Source organism: Anolis carolinensis, chromosome 3 (assembly GCF_035594765.1).
Source record: "Anolis carolinensis isolate JA03-04 chromosome 3, rAnoCar3.1.pri, whole genome shotgun sequence".
NCBI classification, from domain to species: Eukaryota; Metazoa; Chordata; class Lepidosauria; order Squamata; family Dactyloidae; genus Anolis; species Anolis carolinensis.
The window spans coordinates 44,558,399-44,581,888 of record NC_085843.1 but is presented as its reverse complement, the minus strand read 5'-3'; the positions used below and the strand labels follow the sequence as shown (position 1 = coordinate 44,581,888).

The following is a 23,490-nucleotide window of genomic DNA, read 5'->3' as shown; positions in this document are numbered from 1 at the left end:
ACAATAAAATGAGCAAGATCAAGTGTACTTATCAAACAATTCAAAAATAACAAAAATAGAAATTTATATAAATCAAACATTTAGGACATTTTTACTAATAGATCTAATATTAGTAAACAGTTAAAACATTAAACATAAAAAGGCAATTTGCAACAAGCCAACAGGCAGATGTAGTGTCAGTGTTTAAAGTGCTGTCTGAATTAGATTATATTGCACAACTCCACAAGATAAAAAGGGCCAAGTTAAGGTTTGGTTACCATTCCCCTCCCCCACCTGCCTCCCGAATTCCCTCCCCATAATGTCTAGCCCCAGTCTTTATGCCCTCCCAAAGATTCCCAGATCATTGCAAATAAGGACTCCTCTGGATACTGTTCAGGCAAAGCCCAGGTCTTCATGGGGGGCGGGCGGTGTAAACTGTGATATGAGGTCCTTGGGGAAGTAGATGGGGGTGTTTTTTCTTGTGATGGTGAGGTGTCTCTATCCATGATGGTAAAAGTTGCTCAGCAAAGCAGGCTCTGGGTCCAGTGATGGAGTTTTTATCTGCTGCTGGCTTCTGGTGGAATAGTACAGGTGTGGGGGCCACGCCCAGTTTGTTTGGTGAGGCTGGCCCCAGGCAGAAGTTCTTAGGTAGAGCTCTCACCCTCTGGCTGCCTCTGTTGCTCAGCAAAGTTACACTTAAAAATGTACCTACTCTGTCTTACAAATTCAACTTGAAAACATATCTACAGAACCAATCTGGTTCATAACCTGGGGACTGCCTGTATATATCTTTAACCAGTATGACTAATACAAAACATAAATGGGGAGTGACAACGATATTTCACAGCCACACCAGCACAGACTACAATGCAGCTCAGACCCTACCATGTAGGAATGTTGAAGGCAAGACAAAAGATAAATACCCAAAAAGATGCAAGATGAATGTACATCTAGGATTGGTCCCAACCCTGGGTATGGCGACAATTGATATGGTGGGTAATGGGAATTGGATCAAAGAACTGGAGTGCAGAGCTATATACACTACCATCTGGCTGTCCAAGTATACTTCTATATGGTGGGGAAAGGTGCTGAAGTAAGATGAGTACAAATTGAGAGGGTCAATAAATGGAGAGGGATGCACTATCTTGTCTTTTACCTTGGGCACCAAAATGTCCTTGGAATTTGTATACTTAGGCCTAAATCAACTGCTAGTTCCTACTGGAGCTGACTTACTGCATTGGCTTCTGAATGGTAGCCATAAATCCAAATGATTAAATGACTCTCACTAGAACCAGCATTTGGATTTAAGCCTTGGAGACCATAATAATTCACATAGGGTATAAATGGTTATAACTATTCTGGGTAGGCACTCATTTCATACAGTGTATGAATTTCTTCATCTCGATGTGTGTAACATAGCTAGAGTTCAGCCAGTGGACTCCTGTTTGAACAGCAGCCATTCAAATTCAGCCATGTTCACCATTTTGAAATGATTTGCAGTGGCAGTAATTTTATGCAGAGAGCTGTACAAAATCTGCTACTGCTGCTATTGGAAATCTGACAAGCTTTTTGAAGATTATTTTGGTCTGCCTCAACATAACCCAGATGTTTCACCTAAAGTATTCTCTAAATGTAACTCCAATCTTGCTCTAGCTGATATGTTGGTAGCAACTCTGCATGTGAAATGTCTATAATCAGTTGGAAAGAATGCAGTCATGAGATATGTCTGGCCCACTTTACCCCCCTTTGACCAAAACTGATCATTAGCACGATCAGGAGGAAAGACCTGATCAGCTAGATTGCAAATGATGATGGATTTTATGATGGCAGTTTAAATTTCCGTTTCAAGAACTGGAGTGAAATATATTTCCCACCGGGTTTGAGGTGTGAAACCCATCACTACCAGCATATAATGGGGTAGACACTGGCATGCACACTTTCTAAGGGACTTTGTCCATGAACTCGCAATAAACAACAACCTATTTATAAAATGGGTCACTGCCAGAGACCAAGTTCTGGTGATAATTGCTCTCTCCGATCTGACACAGTGTGATTGAGTGCATGCAGTGTCCCTTTCGCAAGGAGTTGATTAAGCAATTTTAATTAGCCAATTAGCCATACTCATTCTGATGAAATTGTTAAATGCCAAGGTTGCAGAGCCAAAGTACAGCTGAGAACTCCTGAAAAGTTATGCTTTATTAATCAAAAACTGTGGAGCCAAATAAGAAATTAGAGAAAGTATAGAGGAAAGAAATGCCTAGGTGATGATGGTTAGGACAGTTAAATTACACCGATGAAAAGGTTTGTATACATGGAATAAAATTGGGTTTTTTTAAAATTGCTAAGTCTCATACTATTAATGTTCTTATCACAGAGGTGGTTAGGTAAGCGTAGTCATAGGGCAAACCTTCTCTCCCTAAATGCCTTCAGGGGACATGGACTAATGAAAGTGCCTCAAACCACAAAAGTAGCTGGAAGTTCACTTCTGGTTTTGGGAAAGTTTTTAAAATTGTTAAAGACTGCAGGGACCCCAAGTTGGTTGGAGCAATGGTTCTTTTTGGGATATAAGAGGAGCAAAACTCTGAAAGAAACATTTCTGCTACCTGTTATGCATGATTATGTTAAAATAAGAAAAGGTAAACTCATCTGAAGTACATAAGGCAAAGGGCTGTTGTCATCCTGCATGGAGCTATCTCAGTCAATCAACAGATCAATAATAATAAAAAAAACTTTATTTATATACCACCCCATCTCCTATAGATGGTTTACAACAAGGAAAAGCATTCAATTGCCAGAGACCATACAACAAAGTCAAGCATCATGTAACAAAAAGTATACAATTAATCTAAAAAACAACCACAAAAATTAAAATCCAGTTTCAGTTTGCTCCATCAGACGGGTTTAAAATACCAATGGCCAGAGTTTCAGAATGGACATGGGCATCTATGAAGGGCAATGAAAAGGTTAATGTGACAGAGTATCATAGGGCCGGGGAAGTGGGTAAAGTGCAGAACAGGATCCTAGATGACAATCACGGGGGGGGGGGGGGGGGCGCTAGGGACTAATCGTGTTCGAGAACCTGCAGGAACCACCAGGTTTTGTAGTCCCTCCGGAAGGTGGATAGTGTAGGGGCTTGACTGATCTCTCTGGGAAGGGTGTTTCAGAGTCGGGGGGCCACCATCAAGAAGGCCCTCTCCCTCGTCCCCATCAACTGTGCTTGTGACAGTGGCGAAAGCAAGAGGAGGGCCTCTCTGGAAGATCTTAAAGCCTGTGCCAGTTCATAAGAGGAGATGCGATCACAAAGATAGGCAGGGCCCAAACTGTATAGGGTTTTATAAGTCATCACCTGCACCTTGAATTTGGACTGGCAGCTTATTGGCAGCCAATGGAGCTGCTTAAGTAAGGGTGTTGTATGCTCCCTATAGTTAGCTCTAGTTAGAAGTCTGGCTGCCGACCTCTGAACCAGCTGTAATTTCCGGGCCGTCTTTAAGGACAGCCCCATGTACAGAGCACTGCAATAATCCAATCTAGATATAACCAAGGCGTGGACCACCATGGCCATGCACGATTGGTCAGATTGACAAATCCTCATTGATATCGTCAGGACCCAGGCTGCAGAGCACCAATAACCATGCGCAGAGACCAGAATCTATCTAATATCTTTATTAAAGAAATATATAAAGTCAATAAAAACAAGTGAAGAATATAGTTCAGAAGCAGACCTTTCAGATGAAGTCAAATATAGTCCAGAAATATATTGTCCAATATAAGATATTAAAGTCCAAAGTTATAATCCACTTGACCGAAACACACACCTTGCCAAGCAATGGTGTGAGGAATGACAGGGTCTTTAAAGTCCAAGGAAGCTTGACAACAAGGCTGGAAAATAGGCTTGAATCTTGGCTAGATCAAACTTGAAACAAGGCAAACATGAAACAAGAACTGAGTCCATAGAAGTCTGTGAAACAAGGCAAGGCTGGAATCTTGATCCGTGAAACAAGGCTAGGTTGAAAACTTGATCCGTGAAACAGGGAACTGGGGTACGAAGTCTACACATGATCTCTCTCCTCAGGCTGAATAAATTGACTCCGCAAGGTTCCCCTTGCGGCAAAACCCCTATATAGGATCTTGTTTTCCCGCCAATAGAACACTTTCCCTGGAGAACAAGAAGTGAAACCCAAACTGTGTCCAGATGCATGACTCCTTAGAATTTCCCAAGGGAAGCAGACCTAATCAGCTAATTGTCTGGCAGCGATTCTGAGGCTCCGGCGATTAGCCTCCCTCGCCCCTCTATCTCTATTATAATTGTCCTTTCGGGAAAACGGGGGAGAATTCTGCCCAAGGCTTGTTTGGTTAACTTCCTGAGGACAAACATCCTCCAGGTGGCGAGGCTCCGATTCAAGCTGAACCGGTGGAAATCCCAAATTTTCCTCCTCATCTGCCACAATAGCACTAGGAACGGGACTACAAGGCCCATGAGACATCACACTATCCCCCTCCTCAAGGCCCCTCTCCAACATGGCCGCTCTCCTCGAGTCGCGGGGCCGCGGCTTGGCAGGGTAGGTCTGATGGAAGCGGCAAACTAAGTCGGGGGCATGGACCGTGGAAGCGTCTTCCCAAGAGCATTCTTCGGGCCCAAAACCCACCCAGTCAATGAGATACTGAAGGCGGCGGTGATGAAAGCGAGAATCCAAAATGTCCTGAACCTCGAATTCTTCCTCCCCGTCCACCAAAACAGGGGCGGGGGGCGGCCGGTCCACATCGGGGCGTACCCCATCCGCCGGAAGGAGCAGGGAACGATGAAACACCGGATGAATGCGCATGAAGCGCAGGAGTTGTAGTTTGAAAGTCACGGGGTTAAGTTGCGCCACCACTGGGTAGGGACCAATGAAGCAGGCATCTAACTTTCGGCAAGGACGGTGGGAGGGCAAAAAGCGAGTGGACAACAGAACCCGATCTCCTACCTTGATTTCAGGGCCTGGCTGGCGATGGCCATCAGCGTGGCGTTTATAGTCCTCCTTGGCTTGATCCAGTTGCTGGTGCAAGAGTTGTTGCACCGCTGTGAGTTCTTGCAGCCAGTCCTCCACTGCAGGGACTTCTGAAGTTTCAATGACAGAAGGGAAGAAACGTGGATGGAAGCCGTAGTTCGCAAAGAACGGGGTTTCTTTAGTTGAAGCCTGGACACCATTGTTGTAAGCAAACTCCGATAGAGGTAATAGGGAAGCCCAATTGTCCTGTTGATAGTTTACATAACAGCGAAGGTATTGTTCCAAAGTGGCATTGGTGCGCTCAGTTTGCCCATCCGTTTGGGGATGGTGAGCTGAAGATAAACGAGAGTCTATGCCCAATAGTTTCTGTAGTGCTTTCCAGAAACGAGAGGTGAATTGAGATCCACGGTCAGTGACTAAACTTTGGGCAATCCATGTAGCCGGAAAATATGCTGAACGAATAAATCTGCAGTCTCTTTGGCCGTGGGGAGACCATCGCAGGGAATGAAATGGGCCAACTTGGTAAAAAGGTCCACCACCACTAGGATAGTGGTAAATCCAAGGGAGGGTGGTAGGTCAGTGATGAAATCCGCGGAAATTATCTCCCATGGGCGAGATGGAGTAGGAAGGGGATGCAGTAGCCCTGACGGCTTCTCCCTTCGTGTCTTGGAACGCTGACATACAGGGCAGGTATTGACATATTTCTCCACATCCTTGCGGATCTTGGGCCACCAGAAATCCCGTAGGATCAAGTGCATGGTTTTGAAAAGTCCAAAATGCCCTGCTGGCTTGCAGTCGTGACACAGGCGAAGTGCCTTTTCTCTGCCTGGACCTGGAGGGATGTAAACATGATTCCTGTAACATAGTAGCCCATCCTTAAGTGAGAAAGGGAAATGTAGTCCTTGGCGAATCTGTTCTTGAGCCCAGGCATCTGCCTGCTGACTGGCTCTAATTTCTTGAGTGCAAAGGGGTTCTGGGTTAGAGGGAGTTGGTTCAATTGAAGTGGATTTGGTGTTTCCCACTGTGAGCGAGGCAAAGTTTTCGGGCTGCAGCAATCGAGATTCGGAGGTCTCTCTGCGCCCTGCAGCATACTCTGGTTTCCGTGATAGAGCATCTGCCTGCTTGGTCTGAGCCGGGGTTACATAATGGATCTGGAAGTCAAAACGTTCAAAGAATAAAGCCCAGCGCTGCTGCCATTGATTTAGCTTTCGTGCGGTCCTTATGTGTTCCAAATTTCGATGATCAGTATGAACCTCAATAGGAAATTTGGCCCCTTCTAACCAATGTCTCCAATTTTCAAAGGCTGCCTTTATGGCTAAAAGTTCTTTCTCCCAAATAGTGTAATTTCTCTCTGGGGCTGTTAGTTGACGGGAGTAATAGGCACAAGGATGAAGATGTTCTTCCACTGGTTTCATGAGTATAGCCCCAATTGCCACATCAGAGGCGTCAGCCTGCACAACAAAAGGGGTTTTAGGATCAGGGTGCTGTAGAATTGGCTGGGTCGTGAATAACTTCTTTAGTTGCTGGAACCCTTTCTCTGCTTGCTCCGTCCAGCGGAAAGGCTGTTTCCCACGGATGCAGCTGGTGATTGGGTCAGACCAGCGGGCGAAGTCTGGGATGAATTTGCGGTAGTAGTTTGCAAACCCCAAGAAACGTTGCACTTCCTTCTTGTTGGTTGGCGCCCACCATTCCAATACTGCTGAAACCTTTGCCGGGTCCATGGAGAGCCCTAGTGGCGAGACGCGGTATCCCAGGAAGTCTACCTCTTGTAGATCAAAGGCACATTTTTCTAACTTGGCATATAGTCCATGATCCCGCAATCGTTGTAGCACCATTCTGACGTGCTGCTTGTATTCCGATTGTGATCTAGAAAACACCAAAAAATCGTCCAAATATATGATCAAGAACCGATCTAGATAATCCTGGAAGATATCGTTGACAAAATGCTGGAACGTTGCGGGAGCTCCGGATAATCCGTAATTCATGACTAGGGACTCAAATAATCCGAATTTGGTCTGGAAGGCGGTTTTCCATTCGTCCCCTTCTCTGATGCGAACTAGATTGTAAGCCCCCCGGAGATCCAGCTTGGTGTAAACCTTGGCCCCTCGGAGCCGGTCTAATAGGTCTGAGATCAAAGGCAGGGGGTAGCGGTTCCGTTTCGTGATATTGTTCAATGCTCTATAGTCCACAACCAAGCGTAGGTCCCCTGACTTCTTTTTCACAAACATCACTGGGGAAGCAGCTGGGGATTGCGAGGGTCTGATGAACCCCTTGCGAAGGTTTGACTCTATAAACTCCCTGAGAGCTTCTTGCTCTGGTTCAGTCAGGGAGTAGAGGTGTCCTCGCGGAATCGGGGCCCCCTCCACCAAGTCAATGGCACAGTCGTAGGGTCTATGTGGGGGTAGTTTCTCGGCTTCCTTTTCATTGAAAACATCCCAAAAGTCCGAATATTTCTTGGGCAAGGTGATGATGGGCTCTGCGTCTGTGGCATGGCAGACCTTGGCTACTAGACAATGGTTTTGGCAATATCTTGAGGCGAACTGCAGTTCTCTGTTGGACCAGGAGATGTTTGGGTCGTGGAGGGTCAGCCATGGAATACCCAAAATCACAGGGAAGTGGGGAACCTCGGTAACAAAGAAGGAAATATCTTCCTTGTGTTCCCTTATCCACATCCTGGTGGGTTCAGTCCATTGGCTTACTGGACCTGTCTTTAAGGGACGGCCATCTATGGCCTGCACCACCCGGGCATTTTTGAAATCATGATATTGTAATCCTAGAGAGTCGGCATACTCTCTATCGATGAAGTTGTTTGTTGCCCCTGAGTCTATCATGGCATGGATCATGACGGGTCCTTTCTTCACTGGCCACAGCGTGACCACCAGGAGAAATAGGACCCCAGTTTGCGGCTCTTGAGTGGGGTTTTTGACCGGGTTGGCGAGCCCCTCTACGCCCGGTCGCTGGCTTCCCCCGCCAGCTTTGCTCCAGCCGCCTCGGCCGTTTCCGGCCCCACGGAGGACGCCGCTGCCAGGCGGGCGGCGGGCTTCTTTTTGGCTGGACATTCTCTGGCGAGGTGGCCCCCATTCCCGCAGTACCAACACAAATTCAAACGTTGGCGGCGGGCCTTTTCGGCAACATCCAGTCTGGGGCACACATTGCCCAACTGCATCGGCTCTTCCTCGCTTCCCATGGGGTTTGGGGCTGGTGGTGGGGATCTCCATACTGGACGTGGCTGAAAACTGGCAGAAGCGGGGGGTTTCACTCCGGCTCTTCCACTCTGGCCTCGGAGCCAATGTTTTTTGTTGGCTATTAGGGCTTCGGCTCGTAAACACTGGTTGATGAGTCTCTCGAGAGTCCCTGGAGGATCCACCTTAGAGATCTCTTCTTGCATCTCGAAGTTGAGGCCCTCACGAAACTGTCCTCTAAGGGCTACATCGTTCCAGCCGGTGTTTTGAGCCAGCACCCGGAACTTGGCTATGTACCGGGACAATGGCCTGTCCTCTTGGAAGAGACGCCGGAGTTTATGGCCGGCCGCCTCCTCGTCGTCCTCGATCCCCCAGGTCTTTCTAAGATGATTCAAGAAATTTTGCACAGAACTTAGCATGCGCAGAGACCAGAATCTATCTAATATCTTTATTAAAGAAATATATAAAGTCAATAAAAACAAGTGAAGAATATAGTTCAGAAGCAGACCTTTCAGATGAGGTCAAATATAGTCCAGAAATATATTGTCCAATATAAGATATTAAAGTCCAAAGTTATAATCCACTTGACCGAAACACACACCTTGCCAAGCAATGGTGTGGGGAATGACAGGGTCTTTAAAGTCCAAGGAAGCTTGACAACAAGGCTGGAAAATAGGCTTGAATCTTGGCTAGATCAAACTTGAAACAAGGCAAACATGAAACAAGAACTGAGTCCATAGAAGTCCGTGAAACAAGGCAAGGCTGGAATCTTGATCCGTGAAACAAGGCTAGGTTGAAAACTTGATCCGTGAAACAAGGCTAGGTTGAAAACTTGATCCGTGAAACAGGGAACTGGGGTACGAAGTCTACACACGATCTCTCTCCTCAGACTGAACAAATTGACCCCGCAAGGTTCCCCTTGCGGCAAAACCCCTATATAGGATCTTGTTTTCCCGCCAATAGAACACTTTCCCTGGAGAACAAGAAGTGAAACCCAAACTGTGTCCAGATGCATGACTCCTTAGAATTTCCCAAGGGAAGCAGACCTAATCAGCTAATTGTCTGGCAGCGATTCTGAGGCTCCGGCGATTAGCCTCCCTCGCCCCTCTATCTCTATTATAATTGTCCTTTCGGGAAAACGGGGGAGAATTCTGCCCAAGGCTTGTTTGGTTAACTTCCTGAGGACAAACATCCTCCAGGTGGCGAGGCTCCGATTCAAGCTGAACCGGTGGAAATCCCAAATTTTCCTCCTCATCTGCCACAATAGCACTAGGAACGGGACTACAAGGCCCATGAGACATCACAGATATCAAGGACCGTTGTTTCAAATAATAAAGAGAAGGCTCTTAAGAAAAGACAGCAATGTATTTTCTTGTTATGCTTACAGATCTTTTTTTAAAAAAAAACTAGAAGTAGAAAAGAGCACTTTTCAGAACCATAGCATAAAAAAAGTTCTTATTGATTCCCTATTACTACTCAAAGTCACACTGGTATACAAAATATTGAAAGCTGTTAGGGGCAGAGGGCAGTATTATTTTTCTAATGATTTAGAATAGTTACTACAGGTTCTTGCTTTCACTCATCATCGAGATACAACAAACAGGCTGGTTCCTGATTGCTTGAATTAGGAATTCTGAGTGAATGTACAATTTATTAGTAAGCTATCATCATTGGTTAAGGGAAATAGGATTGTGAGCACAATTAGAAAGAAAAGAGGAGGGATAAAGTGGGTAGCTCAATAAGATGTGGAGATGAAACTAAAATAGCATGTCAGAGGATGAACACAATTTGCAGTTTTAGCAAGCTGCAAGCAGAAGATAGAATATTGGCAGCTGTCTAATCCTAGATTGCAAACCCAGATGTAAGATAATGTTCCCAGTAACCCAATGTTTAAAACACATAATAAAGTTGGAGCCTTTTGGAAGATGTCGTGTCAGTTACATTTATCATTTCATCTCTATACTAATGGATATGCATATTTCAACCTTTGCTCATTAATGAAATAATTATTTGTATTGTTTACTCCCAGAAAAGCCCTTTAACGTATGTGTGAGGGGGGGGGGGGACTATGTGCTGTTATTTACTGTGAACAGAAATGCTTTACTCTCCTCCAGGAATAGAAGCAATGTCAATACTATTCATCTCGATGGAATATATGTCCCACTGTGTTCAGTGGGAATTAAAGGTTGAGCATATGCAGTCCAGAATGCTAAAATGCAAAACACTCCAAAATTGGCAATTGTCTACATGGGTGGGTGATATAATGGCTCCTCGGCTTTCTGATGGTTCAGTGTATACAAACTTTGTTTCATGTATAAAATGTTGTAGAAAATTGTCTTCAGTCTATGTGTATAAGTTGTAAATGAAACACAAATGAACTTTGTGTTTAGATTTGATTCCAAAGTTTAAGGCATCTTCTTATGTAAGTATATGCAAATACATTTGAAAATCCCCTAAAATCCAAAATATTCCTAATCCCAAGCATTTCAGACAATTTCTTTATTTATATACCACATTTATATCCCACCCTTCTTACCCCGCAGGGGGCTCAGAGCGGCCTTACAAAAGGCACAAACATACATACAATAAAATCACAAATATGTTAAAACAACAAGTTAAAAACATCTTCTACATTAAAACCAAAAAGAAACTAATTAAAAACCACATAATCCAAGGGACACTAAACTTTTATTTAGTCTGAATAACTGCACATAGGACAGTAAGTGTGCTTTATTCACTTCACCTGGGACACTGAACTACAAACTAGATGGTTCAGACTAAATCTACAAGATAAAAAAAGGATTACAAGTGACGTCAGAGCCACAATAGAGTAACAAGGCAGCATTGGAATGAAGTTATTCACCCCTACCTTCTCTGGGTTGACAGCATAGTCAATGAAGAAAAACCTGGAACATATTATGTCTAAAAGCCAAAATCCTGTTTCCAAACAGGAGATTAGTAAATAATCCAAGCCCAAACATAGAATTCAGCCAAGGAGACAAAGACTGCAAGGAATGACACCCAAAGCCAATTCAAACAAATACTAGAATCCAAGGTTAATTCACAAATCTGAATGCCAGAGTCCAAGAGATAGTCCAAAGTTCATGAAACCAAAGATAACCAACAGTCCGAGGTCACAGCTCCAAACACTGATATTACTGCCAGCAATATTGACACCTTGAGTACATTTAATGCTAGCTTCTCAGGTGTTACCTATTGATAGCTCATTTCTCTGCTACCCTGGAGGGCCTGCAAAGTTGAGTCTTTTCCCTTCACAAGTCTAAAAGAGCTGGAACACTCAACTCTTCCTCCACCTGCTCAGATGAACTTGGTTGTATTTATTCTGCAGGATGAGAAGTGGTAGCTTCCTGCATAGGCTCTTTGTCCAAGCTTGACTGAGAAAACTGTTGGGCTCTAGCTTAAATGCTGGCCCTTCAAACAGAGCATCCTCGCCATCACTATCAGAGTGATATTCGCAACATGTTGGGTGAGAGATGTTTGCTTGCTGACTTAAAAAAAGAGAAGGCATAGATAAAGTATGGCTTTAAAAAAGAGAAAGCATAAACAAAATAGAATAAAATAAGCCAGTGTCCTGATGGTCCTAAAGGAGTCAAGGTAAAGTCTGGGAGCCATTGTCCCTAATGTCCTTTTCACAAAAGTTATTGGGCTATGATTTCTCTTGAATGATCATAGCTTCATCCTGAGGTCTGGTGAAGCACTGGCTAGCTCACTGAAAAAATTAAATACCCTTCCCAAGGTTCCATGAGACGTTGCCATATAAACTAAAGTGGAATCATCAAGCTATAATTCTAAAATGTGTGTGGGCATCCAGAAATATTGCATACCTTTGCACTTATAAGTTTCATGCCTTTGGGGAGTTTTATTTATTTAAAACAGAAACTTATCCTATAAAGTAAGTGTGTGTGTGTGTGTGAATACAGAGAGAAGAAGACAGTATGCACAAATATCTACAACAAGGGGAATGAAAACACTCCACTACTTTATTAAAAAGTTGTAAGGATTACAGAAATAATATACGTGAAAAGCTTCCAAGTCTTACGAAATGCTTAATTGGGCTGCCAGAGTGAAAACGTGACCATGCTCCTATACCTTGTATGTTTTTTTAATTATCTTTACCAGCAAGTCTATAACTATATGAGACAACATGTGCTTTTCCCTTAAGGGGGGAAATGTTACTATCAGACTTCTATCAGGAGCAGATGTTATTTATTTTAAGTTCTAGGCGAATATGGAAGTTGTTATTGCATTGCTCCTTTGTTTTCAAAAGCATTTCTTATCAGAGATTTGCATTAAAAAACCTGGTTTCTGTTCTTCTGATCCAAGAAAGACAGCATGCAAGATTTTAGACAGCATGAAATTTAGCATTCTTTGATGTTGTTTGCAGTATACCCTTCTTTTGCAAAGCCTATTTATAATGGCTTGCAAAATAATTGAGGGCCTGAAGCCAATTGTTTAGTTAAACTAGAGTCAGACAGTGTCAAAATGCGGGAAAAATAAGTTGGGCAAAAAATCGCAATACCTGAAAGCAAGTCCAGACACTGAGCTGTTAGTCCTGGTATATCCGTGATTCTCAATCTGGGATTCCCTAGATCTTTTTGGCCTTCAACTCCTAGAAATCCCAACAGCTGGTAAAGTGACAGGGATTTCTGGGATTGTAGGCCAAAAAACATCTGGGGACCGCAGGTTGAGAACCACTGTGGTAAATGGTCCCCCAGCATCCTGACACTTTCATTTGTAGCGGACTTTAGACATCCACAAGATGGATAGAGGACATCCAGACTTCATAAGCACTGGTGCAGATATATGAATGTACACACAAACAGATTTCTTGTAATTATTTCTCCTCATCCTCTTGTTGCCTTTACTTTTTTGCTTATGAACCCCATTTCCCTTTGGAACATGAGGAGCAGTGGCTGTTCCCAGGGTATGGAATTCCCACCCATGACAGGCTTAGTTGGTGCCCTCCCTGCTCTTTTTTCACTGGCAAGCAAAGGCCTTTTTGTTTAGACAAGGCTTCAGTTCTTTCCATGTTGTGCAGAAGAGTTTTTTTAAAGGGTTCATGAGTGAAAAAGTCATGGCAACAGGAGGATGAGGAGAAATAATGACAAGAATTCTGCTTGTGTGCACATTCATATATCGGCTGAACTGGTTTTTATTATGATAGAATAGAATAATTTATTGTCATTGTACATTGTACAATGAAATTAAATGCTTTCCCCAACACACATCACAAAAACAACACACTAATCCCTCCACATCCCAACCACCACCACATAGCCCCAAAGTCACACCAATGGGAAACCATGGAGTTCAATATAGTTACAGCTCAAAGATAAAAGCTGTCTCTCAGTCAGTTTGTCCTTGTCTTTGTTATCCTGTACTGTCTGCCAGATAGTAATATTTTTTTAAAAAAGAGAATATGCCAGGTGAGATGGGTCCTTAAGAATGTTCTGAGGTTTCTTAAGGCTGCGAGTCTTATAAAGTTCTTCCAAAGAAGTGAGATGGCAGCCAATGATTCTCTGTGCAGTAGTGGTGACCGCTTGGAGCACTTTTCATCTTCCACTATGCATTTACCAAACCATACTCAGATACTGTGTGTTAAACATATTTTAAAGGTTGTAAAATTAATATTGAATAGGATAGACTAATTAATTTTTTGAAATATGTATTAGTTATAGTTGTATTTTATTTTAACCTACAGCTTCAATTGAAGCTCCCTGTGATACAGCAGATTAAACCACTGAGCTGCTGAACTTGCTGACTGAAAAGCTGGCAGTTTAAATCTGGGGAGTGAGGTGAGCTCCCACTGTTAGCCCCAGCTTTTGCCAACCTAGCAGCTTGAAAACATGCAAATGTGAGTAGATCAATAGGTACCACCCTTGCAGGAAGGCAACAGTGTTCCATGCAGTCATGCCAGCCGCATGACCTTGGAGGTGTCTACGGACAACGCCGGCTCTTCAACTTAGACATGGAGATGAGCATCAACCCCCAGAGTCGGACACAACCAAAATTAATGTCAGGGGAAAACCTTTACCTTACAGCTTCAACCAGTTTCATAGGCAGGTGGGATATATACAAAATGAAATAAAATTCTGAGAAGTGGCTCTTATTTAGGACCAGCTCAAGATATTCTAGCGCCTAAAGAGGGCAAGCAAATGGTATCTCTCCAGGGGTTAGGATGCATCATACCCAAACCAGCCAAGTCACTTTAGTACACATATCAGAAAATCTCACAGATATTTCTCACTATTCCTGATTACAAAGATACAATAAGAAACAGCAATATAATGCATATTTGGTGACACCCCAAATCTGCCTCAAGCTGTCTAATGCCATAGACATCCTAGTTCTTGTATTAAAGTGCTGTTTGTAGGTGTCTGCAAAGTCTATGCAGAAAAGACCATGCAATGGCAAGTGCTGTAATTGATTTGCTTTTCCTAGCACAGCTGATGATCTCTTATTGCAGGAAAGGACTTATTTGTTCATCAATCGCACATAGGTATTGTCTCCTTATTCATTAAATTTTAAAGGAGCTGACAATGTCTTTCATTTGTAATACTTTCACACAGTGATGTACTTTGATAATCCCCACAACCATATCCCCCCTAAAAATCCCAAAATGCAAGATGTTGTGCTGATTCTTATTCACAAAGCAGTTCCAGCAGTTTCCATCCTAAATACAAGTTCTAGTCCCAAGTAGGGCAAATTCATTGCATCTTAATGGTGGATCCCATTGATTCAATGAGTCTATCCTATGGGACAGTTGCAATTAGATTTAGGCTTTCACATTCACCAGAAGTCTCTTTTGCAAACCTTATTGGGTTTTAATTGTTTATTCTAAAACAAGCCAAATCACTCCATTCAAGACCAACTCTTTGCCATGCTGGCCAAAACCTCTCAACTATAATATGCATTATTGTGGATCACACATAACAGCATGTTATTACTATAATAACACATCCCTACATTGCAGTGAGAATGCAGCTATACGGAAAGGGGACAAATTACTGTGGCAGATTGCAGAAGAACTATACTCTCTAGTTATCAATCTGTCCAGCACCTGATTTTGGGAATCCTGGCAGGATTATATGGAAATCCAAATGGGGGTGGCAGTTTGTTCCCTCTAACTTTAACTAACGGAACAATGTGACAAGTTTTCTCATGGAGTCCTAAATTATTCCCCATTATTTACTTTTTCACATTGCAAAAATTTAGAGAGTGGATTTGAAGTCTCCAGATGTATGTGATGACTGTGGGTGGATTCCTTTTCTCTATACCCTCTTCTCTTTCATATTTGATGACCATCCGAAACATCTTTGCTGCAAAATAAACAGCTGTATGATAAGTATTAATGTATTTTTAAGGTTCTAGTCTAAAATTTTTGTGTTATTCCCACATAGAATCATAGAATCATAGAATAGTAGAGTTGCAAGAGACCTCATGGGCCATCCAGTCCAACCCCCTGCCAAGAAGCAGGAAGCTCCTTCCCTTAGCATAAAGGAGACCATTTTGTTTCCCTTAAGATATGCTAAATACACACCTCATATGAGCCAGCTAGATCCCTAAGATCATCTGGAGAGGCCCTGCTCTCGGTCCCACCTTCCTCACAAGCGCGACTGGTGGGAACGAGGGACAGGGCCTTTTCGGCTCCTCGGCTGTGGAACACCCTACCAACAAATATCCGACAAGCTCCAACCTTTCTGGGTATCAGAAAGGCCATGAAAACATGGCTGTGTGCACAAGCTTTTAACAAGTAATACGATAACGTCAACATGGTCCGTTTGAAGGCTGAAGCATGAGGTTTTTAGACAAGTGGGTCTGATTTACATATGTTTTAAATGTTATAATGTATTTTAATGATGTATTTGTATAGTTTTAATTGATGATATGTACTGTTTTTGTTTTATTATGTTCTTGGCATTAAATGTTGCTAACTGTTGTAAGCCGCCCTGAGTCCCCCCGGGTGAGAAGGGCGGGGTATAAATGCTGGAAATAAATAAATTGTCATCTATGGTTTGCTCACCAGAATATCTTTTTCTATATGTGGGATAACTGTACTTTTATTTTATTTATTTATTTATTTATTTACAACATTTATATCCCGCCCTTCTCACCCGAAGGGACTCAGGGCAGCGTACAAATTGGCAACAATTCAATGCCTACACATAATTAAAACAGCAATGAAAATCCAATAAAACAATTAAAACAATATAAAAATATAAAACATATGATTAAAATCCATTCCTCCAAAATCCTCATGCTGTAGCCGTAAATCAGTCCGAGGTCGTCTTTACCATTTAATCTTCGAAAGCCTGGGGACATAGCCATGTTTTCAGGGCTTTTCTAAAACTCAGAAGGGTTGGGGCGTGTCGTATTTCTCTGGGGAGGGTGTTCCACAGCCGGGGAGCCACCACCGAGAAGGCCCTGTCTCTCGTCCCCACCAGCCGTGCCTGTGAGGCAGGCGGGACCTCACCAGATGACCTTAGGGATCTTCCTGGCTCATAGGAGGAGATATGTTCGGACAAGTAGATTGGGCCAGAACCGTTTAGGGCTTTATAGGTCAAGACCAGCACTTTGAATTGGGCTCGGTAGCATATCGGCAGCCAGTGGAGCTGGCTTAACAAGGGGGTGGTACGCTCCCTGTAAGCTGCCCCAGTTATTAATCTTGCTGCCGCCTGTTGTACTAGTTGGAGCTTCCATGCCGTCTTCAAAGGCAACCCCACGTAGAGGGCATTGCAGTAGTCCAAACGAGCTGTAACCAGAGCGTGGACCACCATGGCCAAGTCAGACCTCCCAAGGAACGGGCGCATCTGGCGCACAAGTCTTAGTTGTGCAAAGGCTCCCCTGGCCACCGCCAAGACCTGGGGTTCCAGGCTCAGCGATGAGTCCAGGAGAACCCCCAGACTGCGAACCTGTGTCTTCAGGGGGAGTGTGACCCCGTCCAACACAGGCTGTAACCCTATTCCCTGTTCGGCCCTACGACTGACCAGGAGGACCTCTGTCTTGTCTGGATTCAGTTTCAATTTGTTGGCCCTCATCCAGTCCGACACAGTGGCCAGACACCGGTTCAGGACCTGAACAGCCTCCTTAGTGACAGGTGGAAAGGAGTGACAGAGCTGGACATCATCTGCGTACAGATGACACCGGACCCCAAAACTCCGGATGATCTCTCCCAGTGGCTTCATGTAGATGATGAACAACATGGGGGACAGTACTGAACCCTGCGGGACCCCACAAGTCAATGGTTGTGGGGCCGAGCAGGTGACACCATCTGGGAACGACCCTCCAGGAAGGACTGGAGCCACTGCAAAACAGTGCCTCCAAGCCCCATCCCAGCGAGGCGCCCCAGAAGGATACCATGATCGACGGTATCGAAGGCCGCTGAGAGGTCCAGCAGAACCAGCAGGGACACACTCCCCCTGTCCAGTTCCCGGCGTAGATCATCGACTAAGGTGACCAAGGCTGTCTCGGTACCATGCCCCGGCCTGAAGCCAGACTGTGCCAGATCCAGAAAATCGGTATCTACCAAGAATGCCTGGAGTTGTGCGGCCACCACACATTCCACGACCTTGCCCAAAAAGGGGAGATTGGAAATAGGCCGAAAGTTCTCCAATTGAGTGGGGTCCAGTGATGGCTTCTTCAACAGCGGTTTGATCACAGCCAATTTCAGGCTCGCTGGAAATATGCCTTCCCGAAGGGAGGCATTCACCACCACCTTCATCCACTCGGCCAATCCCCCTCTGGCTTCTCTCACCAGCCAGGATGGGCAGGGGTCTAGGATGCATGAGGTAGCCCTCACCTCTCCAAGCACCTTGTCCACGTCCTCAGGCTGAACCAATTGAAATGAATCCATCAAAATAGGACAAGTAGGTGCTCGTGTTACATCCTCGGAGACTGCCGTTAATATGGTGTCAAAGCCAGAACGGATCAAAGCGACTTTGTCCGCAAAGAACTGAGCAAATGCTTCACAGCGGGCTGCCGAGTTGTCAGGGATCCCGTCTTGAGGGACGAGATATAACAAACCTCTGACAACTCGGAACAGTTCCGCCGGACGGTTCTTTGCCGACGCAATATTAGCTGCAAAGAAAACGTTCTTTGCAGCATCTATTGCCGCGACATATGCCCTAAGATAGGAACACAGCCGTGTTCGGTTTGGCCCGCTCGGCTCCGAACGCCACACGCCCTCTAGTTCCCTCTTCTTTCACTTCATCGCTGCCAACTCCTCAGTAAACCAAGGAGATGGTTTAGCTCGGGTACTCGAGAGGGGACGTTCTGGAGCGATTGTGTCTATTGCCCTAGTTCCAGAGGGTGACCAGAGCATCAACAGAATCACCAGCCGAGGTGGCGGGGAATTCCCCAAGAGCCGTCAGGAATCCATCCGGATCCATAAGCCTCCTGGGGCGGACCATTTTAGGTCCTCCACCCCTGCGGAGGTTGGGGAGTGCAGTGAGTCTAAACCTGATCAGGTGATGGTCGGTCCATGGCAACGGAGCGATGGTGAGCTCCTCCACACCACCACCTTCCTCCCATCCCTGGCAGAAAACCAAGTCAAGTGTGTGCCCCGCTCTGTGGGTAGGGCCAGATACTAATTGGGACAGCCCCATGGTTGCCATGGCGGCCATGAAGTCCTGAGCCGCACCGGAGGGAGTGGCCTTGGCATGGACATTGAAGTCCCCCAGCACAATGAGCTGTTGGGACTCCAAAGCCAGGCTAGCTCAGGCAGGGAGACTGTAGTGCAGAGGGGTGGTCAGTACACTAGCAGAATCCCTAAACTGTCCCGACTCCCTACCCTCAGATGAGCACACTCAAACAAGGTAGACTGCGGGATGGGGCACCTGGTCAGGGGGATATATATATTTTCATATATGGCTACTATTATACTGTACTGAGTTTACATTTCTTCCTCCTTTCACCACCACATTTTTTTCGTTGGTGGGAAAAAATAAGATAGTATACCAAAAGCTAAACAGCATAAGTGAGATAAAGAAAAAACCAGATTAGTGGGTGGCAGTAATATCCCTTGACAATAGTAGATAGGGAGTCATTGAACTATAGGGACATGAGAGACCACACAACCATGTCAAATAAATACAGGCAACTTTTATTAATGTTACCTATTTAACTTTTCTAGGACCTGCAAACCAATTCTTAATGGGTATGAACTTGGTGTGGAATAAGCTGAGGCAGTGGCCATCCAAAACCTACTCCTCAGCTAACTTGGGTGAAAAATCTGGGTCCCTAGGTGTAATCAAACTGTACTGTTTCCAGGGCGATTGCTCATGGAAACAGAATGGAAATTTCTGCCCCAAGTCTGGATATCAATTGGGGCCAGAACTCCACCCACTCCAATGCCATTTCCTTTCACTCTCACCCGTTGTTATATAAACTGCATGTAAGGGTTCTTGTTTCTGGCCTACACCACAAAGGGATGCCTAAAGTCTACACAGCCATCCCTGATTTCCATATGATCACCTATTTAAAACCCAGAAACAACAATTGCCCCTAATGAAGAAACAGTGTAGGTTAGGCAGAAAATCCCCCCTAAAACGTGGAGGGGAAAAAAAATCCTACCTGGCCCCAGAGGCGACCCAACAAGTACACTGTTAGCGGGTGGGAGGGTGGGTCAGCAGTGGAGTGAGCTTCTGGGGCAGAGCTGCTTGGCTAGGTTAGCTCTGCCCCTGAAAAATAGTCCCTGTTGGACTATTTCTCTGGTCTGTTCGCTGGAGGAAGACAAATCACCCTCCCCACTCAGCAAGCAGAGAGGGGAAATCTGATTTTCTTCCACTTTACCAAACATCATTGTCTTCTCATTACATGTCCAAAGTTCAAGAGTCACATTTTAGTCATTTTCGCTTCTGGGGAGAGTTCAGGCTTGATTTGCTCTAAGGACATTATCCCATCTTAACTTTACCCCATTTTCTTACCATCTTCATTTGCTGGCAAAACAGAGTCCCACGGAGGCCATCCCATGACACAGCTGGGAACCCATCTTGCCAGCATGCAGAGACAGAAAGAAAATCCATTTTCAGGAGTCAAATGTTCCCCAACTCCTGGTTGAAGGAAGCAGCAGAAAGTGGAGGAAGGCAAGAAGACAACAGAGAAACATTGTAAGATAGCTGGCCATCCCCAAATATGGACTTTGGTGAGGTAAGACAGGTCCTCACTCTTCAGGATGCTTTTCCCAGCTTTCATCTGCTTCCCCCCCTTCCATCCCACCCATGGGATTACAGTGGTTTCCAGTCTTTGATCCTCCAGTTGTTTTGTGCTTTAACTCCCAGATATTCCAGCTAGCTTACCAAGCTGTTAGGAATTGTGAGAGCTGAAGTTCAAAACACCCGGAGGACCAAAGGTTGGAACCACTGCTATAAGACAGAGAACTGTTCTCCAGCACCACATTTCAAATGATATTATTTGCATCCTAGAATCATAGTATCATAGAATCATAGAGTTGGCGGAGACCTCATGGGCCATCCAGTCCAGCCCCCTGCCAAAAAGCAGGAAATTGCATTCAAAGCACCCCCGATTTTCATCACTGTTCAGCTTTCACAAACATGCATAACAATTAGAAATACAACAGAATGAACTATCTTAACTTTAGCATTAATAACATATCTTGCCATCTCAGGATCTTATCTAATTTGTCCATAACTGCCCTTCTAAATCCTAGTCTTCTGTTTTCTTGACTGCACTTTCCATTCTGATTAATGAGTGAGCCAAGGTATGGAAAATATTGAACTATTTCAATGTCTTCATCATCTATTTTAAAGTTATGGAGATTATCTATAGTCTGGTCATTATTTTTGTTTTCTTAATGCTCAGTTGTAAACCTACCTTTGCATTTTCTCTCTTGCCTTTCCTCAGTAATTGCTCCAAGCCTTTGCTATTGTCTGCTAATAGTATGGCATCACATTTTTTCTTACCACATTAAAAAAGTTCTTGTTAAGGAAAGACAGAACTGCAGAATTTGCGTATAACAAATTGTATCTGGCATTATTCTAATCTGTTGCTGGATACATTTTTTAGCAGTAAGGAAGAGAAATATTCAGTAGTAAATAGGTTACAGTACAGACAGTGTTGTGGGCTAGAAACAGGAACAACATTATTTTTACATAAATAATAAACATATAAAGAAATAGAAGATTAAAATGACTATTGTTACTTTGCAACTTTCATAGTCTTATATTAAGAGTATATTTTGGGGACTATTCTATATGTGACCAAGGAGAACATATGTGAAGACGTATCTAGCTGCTTAGTTGTTGAAGGCATTGTCAACTATATCTGGCACTGTTTTTTGGTACCATGGATTCAGAATTCACTGATACCTAGAAAGTCCTGCTTTTTTTGTCACCAGATGTTGTTATTGCTTTCAACCCTTTGTCAATTCTGGTTCAGTCTAGAGTGCCATCACACCTCAGAAACAGTGCCAATGTGGCTTCAGCCAGTGCCTCCATGGGGTTGTCTCTGTCACTTTCAATGATGAATTACATCATTTTGCACAACCACATGCAGTATCAGGTGGGTTAGGGAGAAACATCTCCTTAGTACCATGTTTCTGGCTTCTTGTGCAAGTGGGACAGGGGAGGCTAGAACAAATCCTGGATAGCACTCTCTTCAAGTACCCATGGTCTCCCCATTTCCTCCATGTCTGGCATGATGTGAAAAGCAATCATTAGGCACACATCTATAACCAGAAGCTGGAAGCCATTTGCCAATCATTGCTAAGCTGTTCGCACTTGGGAGTCTAGTGGTGCCAACCATCTTTGGTGTCAGGCTGATCTTATCTGGCCCTCTAGAAGAAAGCTCAGCTGCCAGAGCTTTGAGCTGATTAGTAACAGTTCCAAACTCTTGACAGAGTATGGCCTGGAGTGCCAGAAAGAGCAGCAGGAGAACACAAGAGCCAGGAGGCTTGGATCACTATGAGACAGCTAATTTCTATAAAGAAGGCCATGGCAAAACACATAGGCAGACTTGGTTGTGTTTTTTTGCAGAGCTTAATAGTACTTGCATTGGTTTCCAACCATTCGCATCTCCTATTGCAGATGAAGAAGAGGAAGACAAATTGGTCTGTTTCCAGTCCACAGCACTTTCATGTGGATTTATCCATAATTTGGCATTGTTTCAATGTAATCAGCTATGTTAAAAATAAATCCCCTCAAATGTGGATAACATGAATACACTGACCAGTATTCAACTAAATTGTGTACATGACAGGCATACAAATGCTGTTGGGGATATGAAAGCACAGAGGGATTGTCCAATGTTTTAACCAGTGTTAATTATTCTAAACAAACAAAAAAAACCTAAGGGCACCTGAAGAGCATGGCTGGATCTGAACAAAGGGCTCTTCAGTCCAATGTTCATCTTGTTCAGTGGTCAGCCAAAGGCCTATGGGAAAACCTGCTTGTTTTTATTGTTGGGACAAAGAAAGTATATACTGAATTTCATAAAGTTAGAATGAAGAGAAAATGCAAAGAGAGAAGGGAGGAGGGAGTGAAAAGGAGCAAGAGGGATAAAGATAAGATGTAACCAAAGCATTGCTAAGGCAAAGGGTGCAGATCTGTGTAAAAGGTTGAGAGAGATCAAGTTGACCTCAAAAGATGAGAAAAGAAGAAGAGATGAGCAGGATGCACAGGAAATTGTTTTGAGAGCAAAAGAGAAAACAAAAGGGTGTTTACTGAACAGAAAAGCACAAGAGGCGCTGAAGCAGATGATAAGCTCTGAGAGAAGGAAATTACAGAAAGAAAAGAGTTTTGATTCATGTGTGCGCATGTGCATGTTTGCATCAACTAAGACTCTAAAACCCATTATCCAGAGACAGTCAAACATAGCACTCATTTGGCTTAATTGTAATTACCGCTAGTATGCTTCTGCAGAATTAAACTATGGTGTTTTAATCTCCTCAACCATAGCCTTTAATTGGGAAGTAAAAGGATTAGAGGAAGATAAGGAGGCATTGTGCCTCTACATTGTAAAACAGCAAAAACTTGCCATTTATTTAAATTATATCTTGTTGTCCCCTAGCACATAATCCAAGGTAAACCACAGTTAACTTTTAGTATACTGATATTTTGGTTCCTGAAATATTTGTTTAAATTGAGTGTTGTTTGGTTTCCGGGCTGTATGACCGTGTTCTAGCAGCATTTCCTCCTGACTTTTGCCTGCATCTGTCGTTGGCATCTTCTGAAGATCCTCTGAAGATGCCAGTCACAGATGCAGCCAAATCACCAGGAGAAAATGCTGCTAGAGCACGGCCATACAGCCCGGAACCCACACAACATTCCAGTGATTCTGGTCATGAAAGCTTCCGACAATACATT

The 23,490-nt window shown here is 44.0% G+C and overlaps 1 long non-coding RNA gene across 1 annotated transcript in view; it reads left to right on the top strand.

Moving 5' to 3' along the window:
• Positions 1 to 20,685, top strand: part of LOC134297388 (uncharacterized) — a 37,313-nt gene extending 16,628 nt beyond the window's left edge. The window contains exon 3 of the long non-coding RNA XR_010004113.1: positions 20,119 to 20,685. This is a non-coding gene — a long non-coding RNA (uncharacterized LOC134297388). The remainder of the gene's footprint in view (positions 1 to 20,118) is intronic.
• Positions 20,686 to 23,490: the final 2,805 nt, after the last annotated feature.